We start from the raw sequence: 20,687 nt of genomic DNA on the forward strand, positions 1-20,687 counted from the left end.
TTGAAAAAAAAGCTACGAAGGATATTTTTGAGAGAGGGATATTTGAAAATAAACATGGTATTAGATGATAGTTTGTGTCGGTGTCAAATATCCTGGGTGCTGAGGTTATAGAGAAACACCTGGTAGAGACGCTGAAGTATTTAAGGTGAAGTGGCATGATGTCTGCAATGTGCTCTCCAATGGTTCTGCATTTACAGAAATAACAAAAGAACGCACCCAAAGTCACAGAGACAGAGAAATTAATACCGTCTACCATAGTGGTTAAGAGCAAGGCTCTAGAGCCAGAATGCCTGGGCAAACATGCAGCTCTGCCCCCTATCAGCTGTGTGACCTTGGGCAAGGTACTTAACCTCTCTGTGCCCCATTCTCTTCATTTTAAAAGTGGTAATGGTGATGGTAATGATGATAATAAGAGTAGCAAGCTCCTAGTGTTATGTGCGATAAAACATATGAAGCCCTAGGACATGTCCTTGCATACTGAAAGGGCTCTGAATCTGTTTGGGGAGTGGGGGAGCATCTGAAATCCCAGGCCGAATCTCCAGCAGAGACCAGACCTTCATGCTGCCTCCCATAGGATGCTGGGATGGGAGCACTTTCCAAAGGGCAGAGTTACCAGAGGGCAGGGGAACCGGTGAGTAAGCAGGTCGGAGAAAGGGAAGGCGGGCCATAGTCCAAGGGGCTTGGGGAGGGGAGCGGGACGGTGAGACTAGGCAAAGAGGCGTCACGTGACTCTGACAACAGGGATGCCCTAAACAGAAGAGGAAGGGACAGGCTTAACACCTTCTAGCCCAACCTTCCAGGTTCCAGCTGAGGAAACTAAGGCCAAGAGAGCAGAATCGCAGGATCAGGGGCTTACAGCAGGCAAATGTTGGTCGGCCTCCGGTCCTGTGCTCTAGCCCCAGCAGGAATCCTCAGCATGTGGCTTTGGTTGCTACAGAAATGAAAAACACCTGGACACTTGAATAATGGGCATTATTAAAATGTTCTTTGGGGAACTGCCATTGCTTTCCATACTTTCAATACTTTAACTCTCCCCACCCCATCTCTTGCTCAGACGTGGGGAGCTGTTATTGAAGGGAAATGTCTTATCTAATATTTACTGTTTCTTTTTTTTTTTCTTTTTTGTCTTTTTGCCTTTTTCTAGGGCCACACCTGCAGCATATGGAGGTTCCCAGGCTAGGGGTCGAATCGGAGCTGTAGCCACCGGCCTACGCCAGAGCTACAGCAACGCAGGATCCGAGCCGCGTCTGCAACCTACACCACAGCTCACGGCAACGCCGGATCATTAACCCACTGAGCAAGGGCAGGGACTGAACCCGCAACCTCATGGTTCCTAGTCGGATTCGTTAACCACTGCGCCATGATGGGAACTCCAATATTTACTGTTTCTTAAAAGGTACTGAGGGATTTCTCACAGTGGGTTAAGAACCTGACTGTAGCAGCTCAGGTCACTGTGGAGCCAAGGGTTTGGTCCCCGGCCCAGCACAGTGGGTTAAAGGATCCAGTGTTGTCACAGCTATTGCACAGGTTGCAGCTGTGGCTCGGATTCAATCCCTAGCCTGGGAACTTCCATGTGCGGGTGCACAAAAAAAAAAAAAAAAAAAAAAAAAAAAATCCTATTTTTAATGCAGCTTTTATCATGTAACCAACACACTGGCCCAGTGGTAAACGTGCATTGCAGACCCTATGAGGTGCCACCCAACAGCCATTCCATTCTCACCTCTGTTTCCCCTTGTTACCTGATAACTTCCCAGACTCCTGTGACCAGTGAAGCCATGTGACCCAGGGCTGGCTAATAAGGCAGAAAGACACGTTCACCAGAGGTTTCTGGAAAAGACATTTTGCTTCTCAGAAAGCGACAGTGCCAGAGCATGGCAGGCTGGCACTGCCCCTGCCCATTTTCTTACTGAGAAGGCAGATACGATTTTAACACATACCCTTGAAGGGATGGACTTGAGAACAAAAGCCAACACAATAACCGATAGAGGCACTTCTGAAAGCTAGAGAGAGCCCAGCCCTTAAAGACATCTGTGACCTGATGCACAAGGCTGAGCCCAGCCCCCGATCAGTCAAGGTACATCAGTTCCTCACAGTTCCACATGGCCAGACCAACAGGAGGAGGTCTGTAATTCTTTAGCCAAAAGACATGCAACTGTCAGGGGTGCATGTGCTTCAAACGTTTTACTGGTAGGGATTCAGGAGGCAGGGATCATGAACACCGGGACTCTACTTTCTCTGCTTTGGGGGTGGGGCAGATGAGGAGCAGGGCCCAAATGATAAACCCTCTGGCCCACCCTCTGCAATACGGAGGATGAAGAGTAGTTGGAAGTGTTTGTAAACTAACCCTCAGAAGAATCCAGCCTATGCAAATGGCTGAGGGCTTGGAGTTTTCATGTGTTCTCCCCCCATCAGTAGTGTCACTGGGCTATGAGAACTAACAGAAGGAAATATATGTGGTCATTCTCTAGAACTCTCCTCAGGTTCAAGGGACCCAGAAATGTACAGGGGCTAGTTCTCATGACCCAGGCCCAGAATATACAACAAGGAGAGCTGAGAACCACTAGAAGAGAGCCTTCCACATGCTCAGTCAGCAGGAAGGGGTGCAGGAGAGGTGGTGTCTTACTGGAAATGAGGCTCCTGAATCAGGAGCAATTCAACTTGGCTGCAAACAGAGAACCATATAGCAATGACTTAAACAAAATAGAAGTTTATTTCTCTCTCGTGTAAAAGAGGTCTTGGTTTAGGAAGTCTTGGCTGGCATAGTAGTTCTCTGGTCATCTGAGACTCAGGACCCTTCTGTATTTCTGACTTACTATCTTAGTACATGGCTTTTATCCTCAAGGTTACCTCATTGTCCAGAATGGCTGCTGAGTTCCAGCCATTATCTCTGAATTCCAGATAGTGAGATAAGGTAAAAAGGGTCCATGCCCCCTCTTTAAGTTTTCCTGAAGCGCCTGGTTACAAACCACAGCTGCAAGTTAGGCTAGGAATCTTTCTTTTGCCTGGGAACAATGCTACCTTGAGTAAAACTGAGGTTCTATTGCTAAGGAAGAAAGGGGAATAGATGTAGGGTGGCAGCCTCTTCCCCAGTCTCCAAAGGCAAGAGGGCATCTTGGGTCAGAGGACAGAAGACAGGACCAAAAATCCAAAGACCTGCTCTGACTTTCATGAGTCCATAACCTTGGGTAAGTCCCCAAACCTCCCTGAGCCTCAGCCCCAAACAGAGGGCTGTGGGAGGGTCAAATGACATGATGCCCTGAAAGGGCTTCACAAACCATAAAGCACTATTTGCACGTAAGGAATTACATTGCTCTACCACTGTCATTAATACTAAGAGTGGCTGCAGGGAGAAAGGCAGATAGGGCTGGAGGGAGAGGAAGGACCACATTTGCCGGGCCAAAGAGGACGGAGATGCTGCTGCTTCACCAGCCATGCAAACAGGAGTCTGTGCCCCAGGCCACGTAAAAACTTGGAGTCTGGCAAAGGCCCACGCCTCCGCCTTCTTCAACCCTCAGGGCCCCAGACAGGAAGGCAAACAAACACGACACTGGGGGAAGCCCAAACACCCAAGAGAGAGGGGAAGGCCTCCCCGAGCACAAACCGAGTTCTGGGTCCCCACAGGGCCAAAATAACGCCGATTGAGTCAACAGGCCAACACATCGGTCAAGCTGCTGGGGGAGAAACCGAAACCCCAGCCAGATCTATTATTTAGCCATTTGTCACCAAGCAAAAATATAAATTATCCCCTCCCCCAGGCCCCTGTTGCCAGGCTGCTTGGTGTCAGGAGTCACCTGGGGTCGGCCAAGGCCAAGTCAAGCATTTTGCATCAGCTCTCCCTACTGCGTCCAGTAGGGAGGCGGACTCCTGATGTCGGAGGAAGAGGAAACCTCTTCTCTAGATCCCCAGGCCCTCAGTCCTTGCAGGCAGCTCCCCAAGGGGCTACAGACAGCCCTTCTCTGATGTTGGGGGCAGTGGGATCTCGGGGACACGCTTGCAGAATTTTTAGGACACCGTCCATCCACAAGCATTTTATGAATGCCTACTATCCTCCTGTGAGCCCAAGGTGATGGTGGATTCTGCTCCAGAGGCTGTGAGCTTGGGGATCAGGGCCTCTTTTAGTGCTGGGGTGTACTCCATTCCCCTCCAGGGTCCTGGCAGTGTGAGCCATGGGAAGTTGGCTATTTAGATTTCAAAACTAATTAGTTACAGCTCATGGCAGCCTGGGGGTGGGGGTGGTGGGAGCAGGACAAATTGCAAGCAGCATAGAGAATTATAAATTGATTTTGTAGTCTGGCTTGGCACAGATTAAGTGTATAAATTAGGCTTCTGTAGCTCGACTTTCTAGTTCGCCGTTCCCATTCAAGACACAAATAAGAACTTTTAATGCCTTGTTGAAGTAAACATATATACAGAAAAGGACATACATGATAAGTGTAAAACAGCTTGGAGAATTTTCCTGAAGGAAGCACATCCAGGTGACAGTGCCTAGATCAGTTAACAAGAACACTGCCCGCTCCCAGAAGCCCCCTTGTGTTCCCTTCCAACACTTACTCCCCAAGGGTACCCTAACCTGACCTCTAGACTCCTAGATTGATTTTGCCTGTTCTTGAACTTTGCATAAATGGAATCACACAGGACCTTCTCTTTGGGGTGTGGCTTCTGTCACTCAACATCACATCTGCCAGATCCACCTATATCGGCTGCTTATTCTCAAAACTGCCAAGCATTCTGCTACTTGAACAGACAACACTTTACCCATTTTACTGTAGATGGGCATTCGGGCTGTGTCCAGCTGGCAGCTATCACAACAGTGCTTTTCACAATCAGGTTTCCTCCCCACCCCGCCCCATCCCACCACCACCACCCCCCCTTTTTTTTTTTTTTTTTTTTTGCTTTTTAGAGCCATACCCTTGGCATATGGAAGTTCTCAGGCTAGGGGTCGAATCGGAGCTACAGGTGCTGGCCACAGCCATAGCCACAGCAACACGGGATCAGAGCTGCTTCTGCAACCTACATCACACTCATGGCAACGCGGGATCCTTAACCCACTGGGCAAGGCCAGGGATCGAACCTACCTCCTCATGGATCCTAGTCAGGTTTGTTAACCACTGAGCCACGAAGGGAACTCCCCCACCCCCTTTTTAAAAATAGACTGTCATGGTAAAATATATATGACATTTGCCATTTTAACTTTCTTTTTTTTTTTTTGTCTTTTGTCTTTTAGGACCGCACCTGCGGCATATGGAGGTTCCCACGTTAGGGGTCTAATTGGAGCTGTTGCTGCCAGCCTATGCCAGAACCACAGCAACACCAGATCTGAGCCTCATTTGCAACCTACACCACAGCTCACAGCAATGCTGGATCCTTAACCCACTGAGTGAGGCGAGGGATCAAACCGGCAACCTCATGGTTCCTAGTCGGATTCGTTTCTGCTGCGCCAAGACAGGAACTCCCATTTTAACTATTTTTAAGTGCATAATTCACTGGCATTAATTACTGTCACACTATTGTGCAACCATCACCACTATTTCCAAAATGTTTTCATCATCCCAAACATAAAATCTGTACCCATTAAGCAATAACTCCCCAATTCCCCTCCCCTCAGCCCCTGGTAACTTCTGTTCTACTCTTTCTCTAGGAATTTGCCTAGTCTAAGTACCTCATATAAGTGGAATTATACAATATTTGTCCTTTGGTGCCTGGTTCCTTTCTATTTGTGCATAATGTTTTCAGGGTTCCTCTGTGTTGTAACACAGATCAGAACTTCACTCCTTTTCGTGGCTGAATAACATTCCATTGTATGGATATATCACATTTTGTTTATCTATTCCTCTACTGATGGACATTTGGGTTGTTTCCACCTTAGGCTGATATGAATAATTCTGCAATGAACTTGGCCATGCAGATATCTTCTTGACCCACTGCCTTCAGCTGAGGACCTGCTGTATATAGGGAATTGAGATAGGTACTCAACCATCCATTAGTGGATTGTCATATGAATGAAATGGAGTATTATTATTACTATTAGGCTAGAGATGAAGAAACTGAGGTTAAGAGAAGTCAAGGAACTTTCCCAAGGCCAAGCGGCTAATCTAAGCGGCTGAGACCATGGCTTAAACCCAGGCCTTGATGCTGCATCTGTTGTTCTTTCCATTCCTCCCCACCCCCACCCCCACTTCTCTCTTGCAATTCTTTGGTCACAGAGGAAGTTAGAAGATTTTGGTTTGCAGCCTACTTACTTCTTGCTTTAGTTTCAGGTAGAAAATCTTTCCCTTGGACCCACAAAACACCGACTTGGGCTTTCTGAAGCATTTTCCTTTCTCTTGGCAAACAGCCCAGGGCAAGGAAACAGGAGAGGCTTCTTGGCCCCTTGACTCAACCCTTAAACTTTATGCTCTAGTTTCCTTTTCTTTAAAGCTACATGTTTTGTCACACCTCAGCCCTCCTGCTACCAGGCTCAGAGCTCAGGCTACATTTCTTTCTTTCTTTTTTTTTTTTTTTTTTTCCTTTCCTAGGGTTGCTTCCTGAGGCATATGGAGGTTCCCAGGCTAGGGGTCTAATCGGAGCTGTAGGCCCCGGCCTATGCCAGAGTCACAGCAGTGTGGGATCTGAGCCACGTCTGCGACCTACACCACAACTCAGGGCAATGCTGGATCCTTAACCCACTGAGCAAGGCCAGGAATCGAACCCGCAACCTCACGGTTCCTAGTCGGATTCATTAACCACTGTGCCACAATGGGCACTCCTCAGGCTACATTTCTAAGTTCCACTCTTGGTAAAGACAACAGAATAGCTACAACTTAATTAGATTTTCACTAAATCTAATCAAATGTCTTCTTTCTCTGCCCAGCCACGGTAAATTTTGGTGAAAGACACCTACTGTGTGTTGGTCAGACTTGTCCTCAGGGCAGCCCTGGGGTGGGTGGGGGCAGGGAGGAGCAGGATGCCTGCTGAGAGAAGCAAAATGACCAAGCCCATCCCGTGGGATGCTGATGGCACTGGAATGCTGCCCCGTCCTGGAGGTAGCATAGAGCTGTGCAGCCGGGAGTCAGGGGCAGTGGCTTCCCTAACAGGGCCCGCTGAAGGCCCTGTCATTCCCCATGCAAAAGGTGTTTGTAATGTGCCAGGCAAGGTGTGAGGCCCGGAGATGGGGAGGAGAGACACCTGGCGGGTCCAAGCCCCTCCTGGTCTCTAAAATGAAGCACTGAGGTTCTCTGGTGGCCTAGGATTCAGGATAGGGTGTTGTCACTGCTGTGGCGCAGGTTCGATCTCTGGCCCGGGTACTTCCGCACGTCTGGGGCACGGCTAAAAGAAAATTAAATACATAAAATGAAGCACAACTATTGCGGCGAGCTGGGCCTGAGCTCCCAGCCCCCTTGCAGGTCACACTCACCTCCACGCTTCCGGCCTCGCGCTGGGCTTCAGGAGAATGGGCGCCCTGCGGCCCGCGGGCACCAACCAGGGTCCCCCCACCCCCAGGCCTCGCCGTGCCCGCGGTCCCCGCGCCTCGCCGCCCCGCCGACAAGGCGCCTTTCAGGAGCCTCCGCCCCCACGGAAAATCCCCGCGCGGTCTCGCGGCGGCGGCGTTTGCCCGCCCCCAGGTGAGGGATTCCGCGCCCCTGACGAGGTGCAGCTGCCCCGCGCCCGCCGGCGCCGCGACTCCCCGCCCGCCCGAGCGCAGCCTCCGCCAGGCCGCCTGCCCTGGGGACCGCGGCGAGCTCCGCAGCCCATGCCAGCTGCCTCCTCCCCAGCTCGGTCCGTTTAAGAATGAAAATTTCTTACATTTAATTTAAACAAATACGCACCTATACTTTTATAAACGTTGCAGGAGCGTATACATTTGGTCATCTCACACGTAATCTCGGAATCATTTTTTCTTTTCCTTTTTTTCTTGACTCTTCGTTGGTCCCCACCCTAGCAGCATCCCCACCCCCAGGAAACCCATGTTAAGAACCTGGAATGAACCTCCCCCTACATTTTTCTCCGTGTTCATATAAGCACATGCAAATATCTCTCTATATATTTACATATACACAAACGCATGTAAATGAGATCTTGTTAGACATTTTTCTGGATCATAGGAACTGTTTTGGTTGTACAACAGTTTTTTGTTTGTTTTGTCTTTTTGGCCATGCCCATGGCATGTGGACGTTCCCAGGCCAGAGATGGGAGCGGCCCCATGGCAGTGACCTCAGCCACAGCAGTGATAAATAATAGCAGGATCCTTAACCCACTAGGCCCCCAGGGAACTCCATGAGCAGTCTTTTAAAGATTATTATTATTGGAGTTCCTGTTGTGGCTCATGGGTTGAGACCCTACTAGCATCCATGAAGCTGTGGGTTCGATCCCTGGCCTCAATCAGTGGGTTAAGGATGCAGTGCTGCAGCCAGCTGCAGCCTAGGTTAAATGCAGCTCGGATCTGGCATTGCTGTGTGTGTGATATAGGCCAGCAGCTGCAGCTCTGATTTGACCCCCAGCCCAGAACTTTAGGTGTGGCCCTAAAAAAGAAAAATATATATATTATTTACACACAAGAAAATTCATCTTTATTAATTTGGCAGATGACCTCCTCTGACAGTCATCCACTGTGTTTCCAGCTTTTTGCTGCTGTGAGTGACAGCAGGATAAAAACTCTTGTTACAAATCTACACGTGCCCAGAAGTGAGACTGCTGGGTGGAAGCATCCCTGGCTTTAATTTTAGAAGATATTGCAAACTCCTTTTGCAAAAGGTCTGCCACCTCCCCATCCTCACCAACAATAAATGAGGAGGCTCTTTCTCCCACACCCAGCAGTAGCATGTGGCACAGTGTTTGGTGACCAGTTGCCCGGGACCATCCCAAGGTACCTCTCCTTTACTTGTCTGACTCGTTGGTGAACATGAGCATATTTTCAAATGCTTGGCAGCCCCTTGGCTTTGCTTTTCCAAGAACTGCCTCTTCCTGGTACAACTTTATATGCTTTAAGCATAGAAATTCCCATTTGCCCAGAATGGCTGGAGAAGGAGGTGCTAGGGTTGATGGAATGGCCTAGTTACTAGAGAGTTCCCTCATTTGTCATACCAACTATGAGCTTTCAGAAGAGGAGACTATAAGCTATATAGGTAGTAAAAAGACTGTACCAAATATGAGAGGCATGTGGGGAATGCCAAGTGATTGGGCTTTGGGGGTCACTTACCAGCTTTGTGGTATTAAGTCAATTAACCCCCCCTGAGCTTCAGTTATCTAAACTGTGAAACAGGGATAACAATGATGCTCTACCAACTTTTTATAATTGTTGAAAGGCTTGGCAGTTATTTATGTAAAGAACCTGGGGCATAGCAGGTGGTCAACAAAGGGTCTTCAATCACGATAAGCATGGATTTAGTCTCTCCTCTGGTGGTTAAGTAGACCTTTCAGAGGCCTAGGGTTAGCTTGAATGTTGATCCACATTGCATGGGTCTGGGTGAAATGGGGATTATTTAAGTTTCCTGTGGGCCCAGTAATCAGATTCACATAAACCAGGGTTTTGCAACCTCGTCACTATTCACATTTTGGAGAGAATACCTCTTTGTTGTGGCAGCTGTCTTGTGCTTTGTAGGATGTTTAGCCGTATCTGCGGCCTTTACCCACTAAATGTCAATAGGACATCCTACTACCCTAGTAATAACAATCAAAAATGTTCTCAGACCTGGCCAAATGTCCCCTGTGGGGCAAAATTGCCCAGGGTTGAGAACCAGGGATCTAAATCATCCTTGGGAAAAATCTCTTGAGGGTTTACATAGCAGAGGAGAAGCCCCTCCCACGCCCCTGCTCCCTCTCCACAGGGCAGCCCCTTACTCTTCAGCTCCAGAATTCCCCACATGGGGTCTGAATGTCAGCCAGCCCTGAGCAGGGTGCATCTGGGTGAGGAGAAGCAGATGGAGGGTCCTCCCCGTGGGTGTCCTTGAAATGCTCAACCTGGGCACACAGAAATTCTCATTTGCCTGGAGCAGCTGGAGAAGGAGGTGCTAGGGTTGATGGAATGGCCTAGTTACTAGAGAGTTCCCTCATTTGTCATACCAACTATGAGCTTTCAGAAGAGGAGACTATAAGCTCAGGTTAACAGAATGTTACTGGGTTGAACAGGTGCCCTCTGAAGCTGCCCCCAGGTAGGAGCTGCAGCCTGTGCCCTTAAAGATCCTGCAGACTGACCGGGAGGCCAGGTGAGCCTGGATGAAATCACAGAGTGGTAACGGATGAATGATGGGCTGTGTTTTTTTGTGTTTTTTTTATTTTTTTGTTTTTTTGCAAGCTGCTCTTTCTTCTTTCCCCCTCACCCCACCCCTTGCTGTATTCTTTTTTTTGGCTGTCCCACAGCATATGGAGTTCCAGGGCCAGGGATCAGATGGAACCTAAGCTGCAGCAGTTGCAACCTAAGGCAAAGCTGCAGCAACGCTGGACCCTTAACCCACTGTGCTAGGCCAGGGGTCAAACCTGTGACCCAAGACACTGCCAATCCCATTGTGCCACAGTGGGAACTCTGCACGCTATATTCTTGACCTAAACTCAGCTATGGGCTTTCAGCAGAGCCACAGTTTTCTTCTCTGGCTGCTACTGACTAGAGAACTGGTCAACCCTCCCTTCACATCTGTTTCATCTTCACTGCAGACTCTTCATGCCCCCAACACAATTCCTCATCTTTCCTCCCAACTCAGTTCAAGTCAACACGCATTTATTGAATGCCATAGCGAAAACTGCTAAGTGCCCCCAGAGTCAGCCCCTCCCTTCTTCACGAATAACAGAGCCCTGGGCCACATGCCCTGCTAAAAAATTACATTTCCACATCTCCCCTGAAGCTTGGTGTAGCCATGTGACTAAGTTTCAGTTTATGAGAGGCAAGAAGAGGGTGATGAGATTTCTAGGTAGGTTCCCTAAAAGTGTGGAGGGCATATAACCTTTTGTTCTTTCTGTTCTTCTTCTTTCTCTCTTTCTGGAATTCAGATGGAATGAGTGGAACTCCAGTAGCTATTTTGGGCCATGAGAAGGATATGAGAATGTCAGAGCAGAAAGATAGAAGGATCCTAGCAACTGGACCTGCTGTACCAGCCTGAGGACTGTGGACTTTTATGTGAGAGAAGAAACCCCCAGGCTTAAGCCACTGTGAATGGTCTTGTATCTGTGATCAAACGCAATTCCTAACTGAGGCAAATGGCCCTTCCCAAGTCCATGCAGCTGTCTTTGCCATGCTCCAGTTCTCCCCGTCCTAAAAATTTACTCAATACTGGGAGTTCCCTAGTGGTTCAGTGGGTAAAGATCCAGTGTTGTCACTTCAGTGGCTCAGGTCACTACTGTGGCGTGGGTTCAATCCCTGGCCCAGGAACTTCCAAATGCCAGGGGCCCAGCCAAAAAAAAAAAAAAAAAAAAAAAAAAAATTACAGAATACCTCGGAATTTCCATCGATCCCTATATCTCCAACCAGTCAGTCACTCTGACCTGTCAATTTTCTGAAGTTTTTGTTTGTTTTCTTTCCTTTTGCTTTTTAGGGCCATACCTGTGGCATATGGAAGTTCCTAGGCTAGGGGCAAATCAGAGCTACAGCTGCCAGCCTATACCACAGCCATAGCAGCGCAGGATCCGAACCTTGTCTGCAGCCTACACCACAGCTTGTGGCAATGCCAGATCCTTAACCCACTGAGAGAGGCCAGGGATCAAACTGGCTTCCTTATGGATCCTAATTGGATTCGTTAATGCTGAGCCACAAGGGGAACTCCCGACCTGTCAGTTTTCTATGCTGAGTACCTTCTGTACCTGCCTGTCTTTTCCTCATCATCATTCGCAGCTGGAAGTTTGCTAACAATGAGCCAGATTTAGAGACACATGGAGCTAGTGGCTGGGATGCCCAGCCAGGCAGGAGACACCGCTAGTGGCGGGCCTGGAGCTGATAACAGCGGTTTTATCAGTTAGGACTCTTGTTTACCCTGTGCACCCAGAACTAGCACAGTGCCTGACACACAGTAAGCACTCAAACAAATATCTGGGGGATAAACATATTGGTTGAACAATCAAACGACTGTTGAAATCACTTGATATACCCATGTGGACATGTGTAGATATGGCCTCTATTTTCGCCTTTCACACGTGTACACATTACCTTTCATTATGGAGACACCAGGTTACAAAGAAAACCCTCAAGCGTTTGCTGTTGACTTGAGCCATGTCACTTGTAAGAAGGACAAACTATGTATGCGGTCAGCTGGAAACCCAGGCCCGCTACCAGAAATAAACTAACCCCTTGTTGAAATCGTGCAGGGAAACTGAAGGGAGGTCGGGGAGACGGGTGGCAGGAAAAATGCCTGAGATCTTACACAACTTGTGCAAACAGAATGACAGGGCAGAGCAGCCCCGGGAGTCCAGGAATTAATAGCCCTGCTGAGGCTCCGGGGCTCTGGAGATGGAGCTATTTAAAGCCAAGAAATGTCATTTCCACCCACAGAGGCTGCCCCAGTTGCGTTATCTGGACCTGCTTTAGCCCTTGGGTTCTGGCAGTCTCCCTGGCCTGACCTCCCAGGGGTGGGACCGCAGGGCTCAGGGCCAATCTGGCGTCACTGCGCTGTGGGAGGGGGGCTGACGTTGGCATCTCCCCGATCCTCCTCCTCCTCAGTACTCAGGCCACAGGACAGGCCTGTGGGGCCCTCAGGACCAGCTCCCCCCTCTGCAAGGGCAGCGTGAGAGCACGGAGGCAGCTGCCCACAGAGAGAGACCAGCCAGCCCAGTAGGATGGGCCTAGGGCCAGAGCGGGAAATACGGGGACTGGAGACAGACACCCTCACCCACCAGAATCATATCCTTGTCCTGCTCTGTGACCGCAGACCATTCACTTACCCTCTCTGGGCCCCCATGTCCCCACCTGGACTGAGAAATGAGAGACTCCTCGTCTCCTTGCCCTGTTTTGGGAGGAGGCCACAGGAGATCAGAGAAGGGGAATCTTTTGAAGCTTTAGGAAGAAAAGCACCATCGAAATCCAGGTATTACCTGCAGCTCCCTCTCCCCTCCCCTCCAGTCAAGGTAATCCAGGAGCACTTCCTCCGGAGGAGAGGAGGCAGGAGGCTCAGGTTTGAGTGTCAGTGGTTTCCAGACTGGATGACGGAGTTGCCGGCCAGCCCCAAGCTCCTGGGAACCCAGGCTTCCGGTCTTGCCAGGCACCTACAGCAAGAAGTCCCTCATATCCTGTCTGTTCTGATCTCATCTATCTGCTCTGGCTGATGTTCCCGCAGCTTAGGGGAGGGGGGGACTCGGAAGCCTGGAGAACGTGCCAGGCCAAGTCTGCCCTGCAGGCGTCTAATGCCCACGGCTGGACTGGTTTCCTGAAGCTGAGGCCCAGCCAAGGGAAAGCCCAGTGGTGCTAAATGGGTTTCTAAGGAAGGTGTAAACTGCCAGGAGTGCTCCAGCCTGAAGCCTCCCTGACTCATGGCGGAGCTTGTCCACTGCCACCCCTCAAGAGGCAAAAGGGTGTTAGGAAAGGTTTTTTTTTTCTTTTTCCTCCTTCCTCCCTTTTAGAAGCAGCCATGGAAATGTAGACTTGCAGGCCTTCTTCTCTCCATGCTCTTCTCTTGCCAAATTTTGGCACTTTCTAGTTGCCACTGTGGTACAGTGGGTTAATGATCCAGCTTGTGTCTGTGGCATTGCAGGTTAGATCCCCGGCCCAGGGCAGTGGGTTAAAGATCCATTCTTGTGTGGTGTATGTTGCAGATGTGGCTCGGATTCAATCCTTGGCCCAGGAATTTATGTATGCCACAGGTGTGGCCAAAAAAGGGAGGAAAAAGAGAGTTATGTATTCAAAACACATTTTTTTGGCACTTGCCCAAAAGGCATGGATGTTTTCCCTCCATGCCTTTTTATTTTTTAGTTGAAATATTTGAGCACATTAAAAGGTATGCATCAGTCAGAAGAGTCTAGAGGATGTTGTAGTAACAAACGACCCCAGAGTCTCAGGGGTCAATGCATTTCTGCTTCTGCTACTTGCTACCTCTCGCTTCTGCTTTCTGCTTCAAAGATGAGCAGAGGGCTCTACTGACTGAAGTCACTCAGGAGTCCATGGTGAAGGAACAGCCAACATTGCCAACGTTGTCAGACACAACAGAGAAATCTGGAGGGTCTCAAAAGGGCTGTTTAATGGTCTAGCTCACAAGTCATTGGCCAGAACTGGTCACGGGGTCCTTCCCAACCACAATAAGTGCAATCTTAGTATGTGCTTACAAGGGAAGGGGCCACAAATGTCTGGTGAACAACAGTGATGACAACCACAGAATAAAGCATCACATCACAAGCACCAGGTACCCACCACCACCCAACCTGGAAAATATCACTTGCCAGTGCTGGCAAAAGCCCTTGCGTACCTGACTCAAGTACAGCTCTCTACCCTCCCACACCAAGGTGCCCACTCTCCTGAATCTGATGTTTGTCATTCTCTCTCTTACTGCACAGATTACATAAACCCTTTGCCGAGGAACTGGGCCCTGAGTCTCTCCTCAGCCTGTCCTGAGGCCTAGTGTATATAACTAGCAATATATAGTATGGTTTTACATTTATTTAAAGGCCATATAAATGGTGTCCACTTAAATGTACGGATCCTGGGAGTTCCCATCATGGCACAGTGGAAACAAATCTGACTAGGATCCATGAAGATGCAGGTTTGATCCCTGGTCTCGCTCAGTGGGTTAAGGATCCTGCATTGCAGTGAGCTGTGCTGTAGGTTGCAGATGTGGCTCAGTTGTGGCGTTGCTGTGGCTGTGGTGTACAATGGCTGCAGCTCCAATTTGACCCCTAGCCTGGGAACCTCCAGACGCTATGGGTCAAATAAAAAAAGCCATAAATAAATACATAGACAGATAGATACTGACCATGCCCATTTGCAGTTTTCTTTTTTGATCTACTTCGTGTTTGAGTCATCCACATCGATGAGTGAAGCTGTGACTGATTCTGGGCCAAGTCCACTGTGTGACTCCCACCCCGTCCACTGTGGATGGACATAAAGGTCACCTCTAGTTTTTTGTGATTATTTATGGCACTGCCATGAACACTCTTAATCACTTGCAAGAAACCGTTTCTTTTTTTTTTTTTTTTTTTTTGTCTTTTTGTCTTGTGCTATTTCTTGGGCCGCTCCCGCGGCATATGGAGGTTCCCAGGCTAGGGGTTGAATCAGAGCTGTAGCCACCGGCCTACGCCAGAGCCACAGCAACGCGGGATCCGAGCCGCGTCTGTGACCTACACCACAGCTCACGGCAACGCCGGATCGTTAACCCACTGAGCAAGGGCAGGGACCGAACCCGCAACCTCATGGTTCCTAGTCGGATTCGTTAACCACTGCGCCACGACGGGAACTCCAAGAAACCGTTTCTAAGAATAAAGACATCGGAGGGTGGTTTCCACTTGAAGAGATGTTGTGAAAGAGCTCTCCAGATTGGCTGGATCGAGTCACGCCCCACAGAGGCCTCCCCATCCGAGCCTCCTCAGCAGCACCTGCTGCTGTTCGATGGGTGCACAACATCGTCCCTACAGTTTTTATTAAATTGAACTCATTAATCAGTCCATGATTTTTTCTTCTTTTTTTTTTCTTTTTATGGCTGCACCTGCAACATATGGACGTTCCCATGCTAGGGGGTCAATTGGCACTGCAGCCGCTGGGCTACACCAAAACCACAGCCACAGCTACAGCCACAGCAACCCTCGATCCGAGCCACATCTGCAACCTACGCTGCAGCTCACAGCAACGCCAGATTCTTAACCCACTGAGCGAGGCCATGGATTGAATCTACATCCTTACAGAGACAATGTCCGGTTCTTAAACTGAGTCGCAATGGGAACTCCAAGGCCATAAATATTTATTGAACACCACGTATGTGCCAGGCACACAGTGAGGGGTTGAGGCCAGTGAGGAGGTAGGATGCAGACCCTGCCCTCAGCGAGCTTGTGGTCTGGTAGGCAAGACAGACTCACTCCTGCAGGAATCATGAGAGAAACTAGAAACCATAAAGAGGCAAAGAGAAATCACCCCAAACTGTGACCCACAGTCAGCCACCATCTCAGGACACACTCAGGAGCTCAGGACAAGACAAAGAATTCAGGCACTTGGGCAGAACAGGGCCCCGCATCCAAGGGCAAGACACCTTAAGCCACAACTCGGGTGAGATGACTAGAACCTCGGCCCATGAGGCAGGACGCTTCCACGTGGCTTCTGGAAGAGGGTGGCTGAGAAGCTCAGAGCAACAGCCATGGTCCCGTGAATTAGCCTTGGGTAATAGTGCCCCCCATTCAAGGGTTCAGGGAGGAGTCTTACCCTCTCAATGTGAGCAACTGGCAAGACTGGTGAGGGACCTGGAGTACGAGGAACCTGGGGGTACAAGGGACGGCCATCTAGCAATGCTACTGATGGCAATGGTCATATTAAAGCAGTCCTGCAAGGTGACTGGAATTAAGTTCGTCTCCTCGATTTGGGCCTGAGCCACTGGATAGAAGGACCGAGTTGGAGGCAAGATCAGAGAAGGCAGAGGGTCACTTCATCCACGTCGCTTGAGGAGCCATACCAAGCCAGGGGTTGGATATATAAGCTAAGGTGGCCCTTGGCTATAGCTCTAGGTACAGCTTAACTGAGTAAATAAATCCATCCACAAATGCACATGGATTCAGGTGTGAGCTGACCGCCACTCTAGACTCTTAGGGGACTTGAAAACAATGTTTAAAAGCCACCTTCATTCAGGGGTAATTCACAAACAACAAAATGCCACCGTTTTAAGTATACGGTTTGATGAGTTTCAATAAATGCATATAATTTTGTAAACGTCACCATGATCAAGGTACTGAACATTGATAAGAATACTTCAAGATCCCTGTCATTTTCCTCAAGGAGTCCTTATTTGCAACAAGACACAGATACTTACGAAAGACAGTGAACTATATAGGGCAGCAAAGCATAAGGACCATAGCTGGTGCAGGTTATGCGGACTGGGAGCTGGAGGGGGAAACCCCTGGGAAGTGCCTGGTCCTCCTGCAAATCTACTTGGGCCTGAAGGCTCTCCATCACCACAGAGGCTCAGGGGAGAGGCCGGCCGGGCACCACCTGAGTCGCTGGTCCCAAGATGTCTCACCAGCCTGAAATGCCACAATGAGTCACCTTTGGTTAAAAATAGTTGGTATTCCCTCCAAAATACCTGTATTAAAACACACGTACATGACCTAAGAGACGCTGTGGAAAGCCAGTCCTTCACTAATGTAGAATCTGCAGTCAGATTTGCTGGCTACCACATCAGGAGCGGGTAGAGCTGCTCCGAGAAACAGGGACATAGACAAAGAAGCTGCTCGTGGAGTTCCCATTGTGGCTCAGCATTACGAACCTGACTAGTATCCACGAAGACGTGGGTTCGATCCCTGGCCTTGCTCAATGGGTTAAGGATCCAGCGTTGCCATGAGTTGTGGTGTAGTTGGCAGACGCAGCTTGCATCCTGTGTTGCTGTGTCTGTGGTGTAGTTCTGATTTGACCCCTAGCTTGGGAACCTCCATATGCTGCAGGTGTGGCCATAAAAAAAAAAAAAAAAAATGCAGCTGCTAGATGCTCGGTGTCCTCTGATTCCTTCTCCCCTCCTCCGGCCTTTTTTTTTTTTTCTGGCTGCACTTGCAGCATATGGAAGTTCTCGGGCTGGGGATTGAACCCATGCTGCTGCAAAGACAACGCTGTATTCTTAATTCACTGAGCCACAGTGGGAACTCCCTCTGATTCCCTTTCTGTTTAAATCTAGTGAGGAAGGAGGCTCTTTCCTTTAGGACTTTTCAAACTACCACACGGAGGCAAGCCCCATCTGAAAGCTTATGACATCTGTTTTGATCCAGGAAGAGGGGAAATCTTGTCAGGAGAATTCAGCAAGGGTTTGGGGTGAAGTCCATGGTCATCAGAGCATAGGGGAACCAGAGGTCAAGACAAAAGGTGTTTCCCCCGCAAAAGAAAAGGCTGCCGAGGCAGGAGATTGTTGCCTTCAAACAGTGAGGAAGGGGTAGTTTTACATGGTCCAGCTGGGAGGGGGACAGGGCAAGCCAGGAAGTGGCAGCTATTAGCTCAATAAGAGAAATAACTTTCTTTTTTCTTTTCTTTTTTTGCTTTTTAGTGCCGAACTCACAGCATATGGAGGTTCCCAGGCCAGGGATCGAATCAGAGCTGTAGCTGCCAGCCACAGCCACAGCCACGCCAGATCGGAGCTAGGTCTGCAAGCTACACCACAGCTCATGGCAACAACAGATCCCAGACCCACCGAGCAAGGCCAGGGATTGATCCTGGGTCCTCATGGATACTAGTTGGGTTCATTACCGCTGAGCCATGATGGGAACTCCCGAGAAAGAACTTTCTTACGGGCAGAGCTCTCAGGAGAGGGAATGAGTGGCACGAGGAAGAAGTGAGACCTCTGTCACCAGAGGCTTGTGAGTTGAAGCCAGATACCTTCAAGCAGGAATTCAAGCTGAGTGGGTCATCAGATTTGATCTCTTCTGTCACTGAGATTCTCTAATTATGTCCAGGGCCAGCCCTTGAAAAGCCACAAACAGATATTAACCGAGCAATCGTTTTCTATGAGCGTCTTGGGGGAGGAACCAAAGAAAGGAAGCCGGGGCCTCTGTCTTCCACGCTGCTGGTCAGAAGGTCTAGTAGCAGGGGGCGCTGAAGTCACCCAACAGTTACAAAACACGCTTTTGGGGTCAGAGGCGGGAGAGCCTGCCAAGGGGCAGAGCAGTCCAGGGGGGCACCAAGGAGGAAGTGAGGTGGCCACGGGCCCTGAGAGATACTCCAGAATTCTCCAGGCGGAGGGGGAGCCCCAAGGGGGAGGAAAGGTATGGCCGTGGCCAGGAGGTAGGAAATGACAAGGTGCCAAGTGGCTGGAGGAAGGGACCCTGAAGAAGTGAAAAGGGATCCTGGAGTGGGAACCGAGGAGGCGGAGAGGAAACTGGCCTGGGAAGGACCAGGGGAGGGGCATGTCCCACAGGGAAGGGTGCGTGGCGGGTCCAGGACACCCACTCAGGGTGCAGAGGGTGCAGGGGGGCACGACCCTTCCCCCCACCTCCCAGGGTGCCGAAGACCACCAGGCCCGGTGGCCCAAGATCGTCTTCCCTCAGCCCCACCACGGCCTCCGACCCCCTCGGGGCAGTGAGCGCTGGAGAAAGACGGGAAAACCCACAAAAATCTTCCAAATAAGACAAATATGTGGTGCAGACAAAAGCCGTGCTGGGTGGGATGAGGTTTCAGTTGCTCCCCGATGGGGCGGCCCCACCAACAGCGGCTTGTGGGAGCAGAAAAATGCGTCATCCCGCTCTCCGCGGGGACCATTGCCTCAAAAGAGCCCAGGCTGGGGGTTCCGCAGTGAGGGAGCTGGGGACGGTCAGCGGCCTCCAGGTCACCCCCCACCCAGCCTTGCCCACTCCCAGCAGGGGGCTTCAGGGTTTCACAGGGAACCGGGGTTACCCAATGCAGGGTGCTGGGGGCTGCTTTAGGCTGTCCCCTGGTGGCAGGTCCCCATCTTCCTGGTGTGCGGTGTGTCCAGGACACTGTTGGGCTGGGAGGGAGGGTGGCCTGGGCGGCCCCCCAAAGCCCCATGAGAGCCTGAGGGGTGGGGGTCAAGCAGTGTCCCAAACGGAAAAGTCACCTGCCACTGAAAGTGCCTCAAAGCGATGCAGGTGGCTGATGGGAGGAAGTGGTGGGAAGAGGCTATCCCATCCCCCTAAACTCTCCAGGCTTCCCAGGCCCCTGGGGTTCATGTTCCATTTCTGCTCCAGTTCCATGGCTATTAATGGCCATTGTTCTGTGGAGAAAGACAAAAATGTTTTCAGTTTAGTGGCATTGTCTCGGACTTTCTCTCCTGGGCCAAGGGCCGGGATGGGAGGCCTCCCCTTGGCAGAGGGGCCCCAGGCAAGGAAGGTTGTGCTCCACATGGGAAGAGCGGTGGGGTGAGGGGCTGAGTGGGCTGTCTATCTGTCTGTGCTGCATGGGCACAGGGAAAGCCCTGAGAGGGTCCAGCACTGTCTAGAGGGCAGTGTCCTTCACCTGGCTTTGGTTCCCTATGCCTTCTGACCCCTCCAGGCCCCCACTCCCACCCCTGGAGATATTTTAGCCCCTGCTTACTTTTCTACTCAGGCTGCCCCAGTTTATTTTTATTTTTTTAAGGGCATATGGAAGTTTCCAGACTAGGGATCAGATCAAAGGTACAGCTGCCGGTCTACACCACAAGCCCTAGCAACACAGGATTTGAGCTGCGTCTTCGACCTACGCCTTACTCGTGGCAATGTCAGATCCTTAACCCACTGAGTGAGGCCAGGGATTGAACCTGCATCCTCATAGAAACTAGTCAGGTTCTTAATCCACTGAGCCACAATAGGGAGTCCTAGGCTGCCCCAGTTTAGATGCATGAGCAAATTTCTCTCCCTAGGCCTCTATTTCCTCATCTGCAATCTGCATCTCCCAAGACTCTTCCTGGTTCTAAGCTTTAGAACCAATGATTCAGTCGCACCAACAGCTGCTTCTTCCCTCCAAGACTCCAGGGGCTAGAGCTGGCCACTTGGCTGAGTTAATGATCACCTGGGCAGTGGGCTTTGAGAGGGAAAACACCTGCCCCTGGCACCTTAAATATCTTAAAACTTATTTTGTAGTTCGTAATTCCACCCTTAACGATTCACTCCTTTGGCACTCATTGCAAAAG

The 20,687-nt window shown here is 50.1% G+C and overlaps 1 protein-coding gene across 8 annotated transcripts in view; it reads right to left on the reverse strand.

Annotated features, from left to right (window-relative positions):
- Nucleotides 1–20,687, reverse strand: part of TCP11 (t-complex 11) — a 153,623-nt gene that overhangs the window by 62,391 nt on the left and 70,545 nt on the right. The window contains exons 5-6 of one of the 8 annotated variants that reach the window (XR_002345672.1): nt 7,394–19,793; nt 6,630–7,305 (exon numbers count right to left, since the gene is read on the reverse strand). The exons of the other annotated variants lie outside the window; for them this stretch is intronic. The gene's annotated coding sequence lies outside the window, so the exon portion shown is untranslated. Of the gene's footprint in view, nt 1–6,629; nt 7,306–7,393; nt 19,794–20,687 lie in introns of those variants that run through there. 8 annotated transcript variants of the gene reach the window in all.

Source organism: Sus scrofa, chromosome 7 (genome assembly GCF_000003025.6).
Source record: "Sus scrofa isolate TJ Tabasco breed Duroc chromosome 7, Sscrofa11.1, whole genome shotgun sequence".
Taxonomy (NCBI): Eukaryota; Metazoa; Chordata; class Mammalia; order Artiodactyla; family Suidae; genus Sus; species Sus scrofa.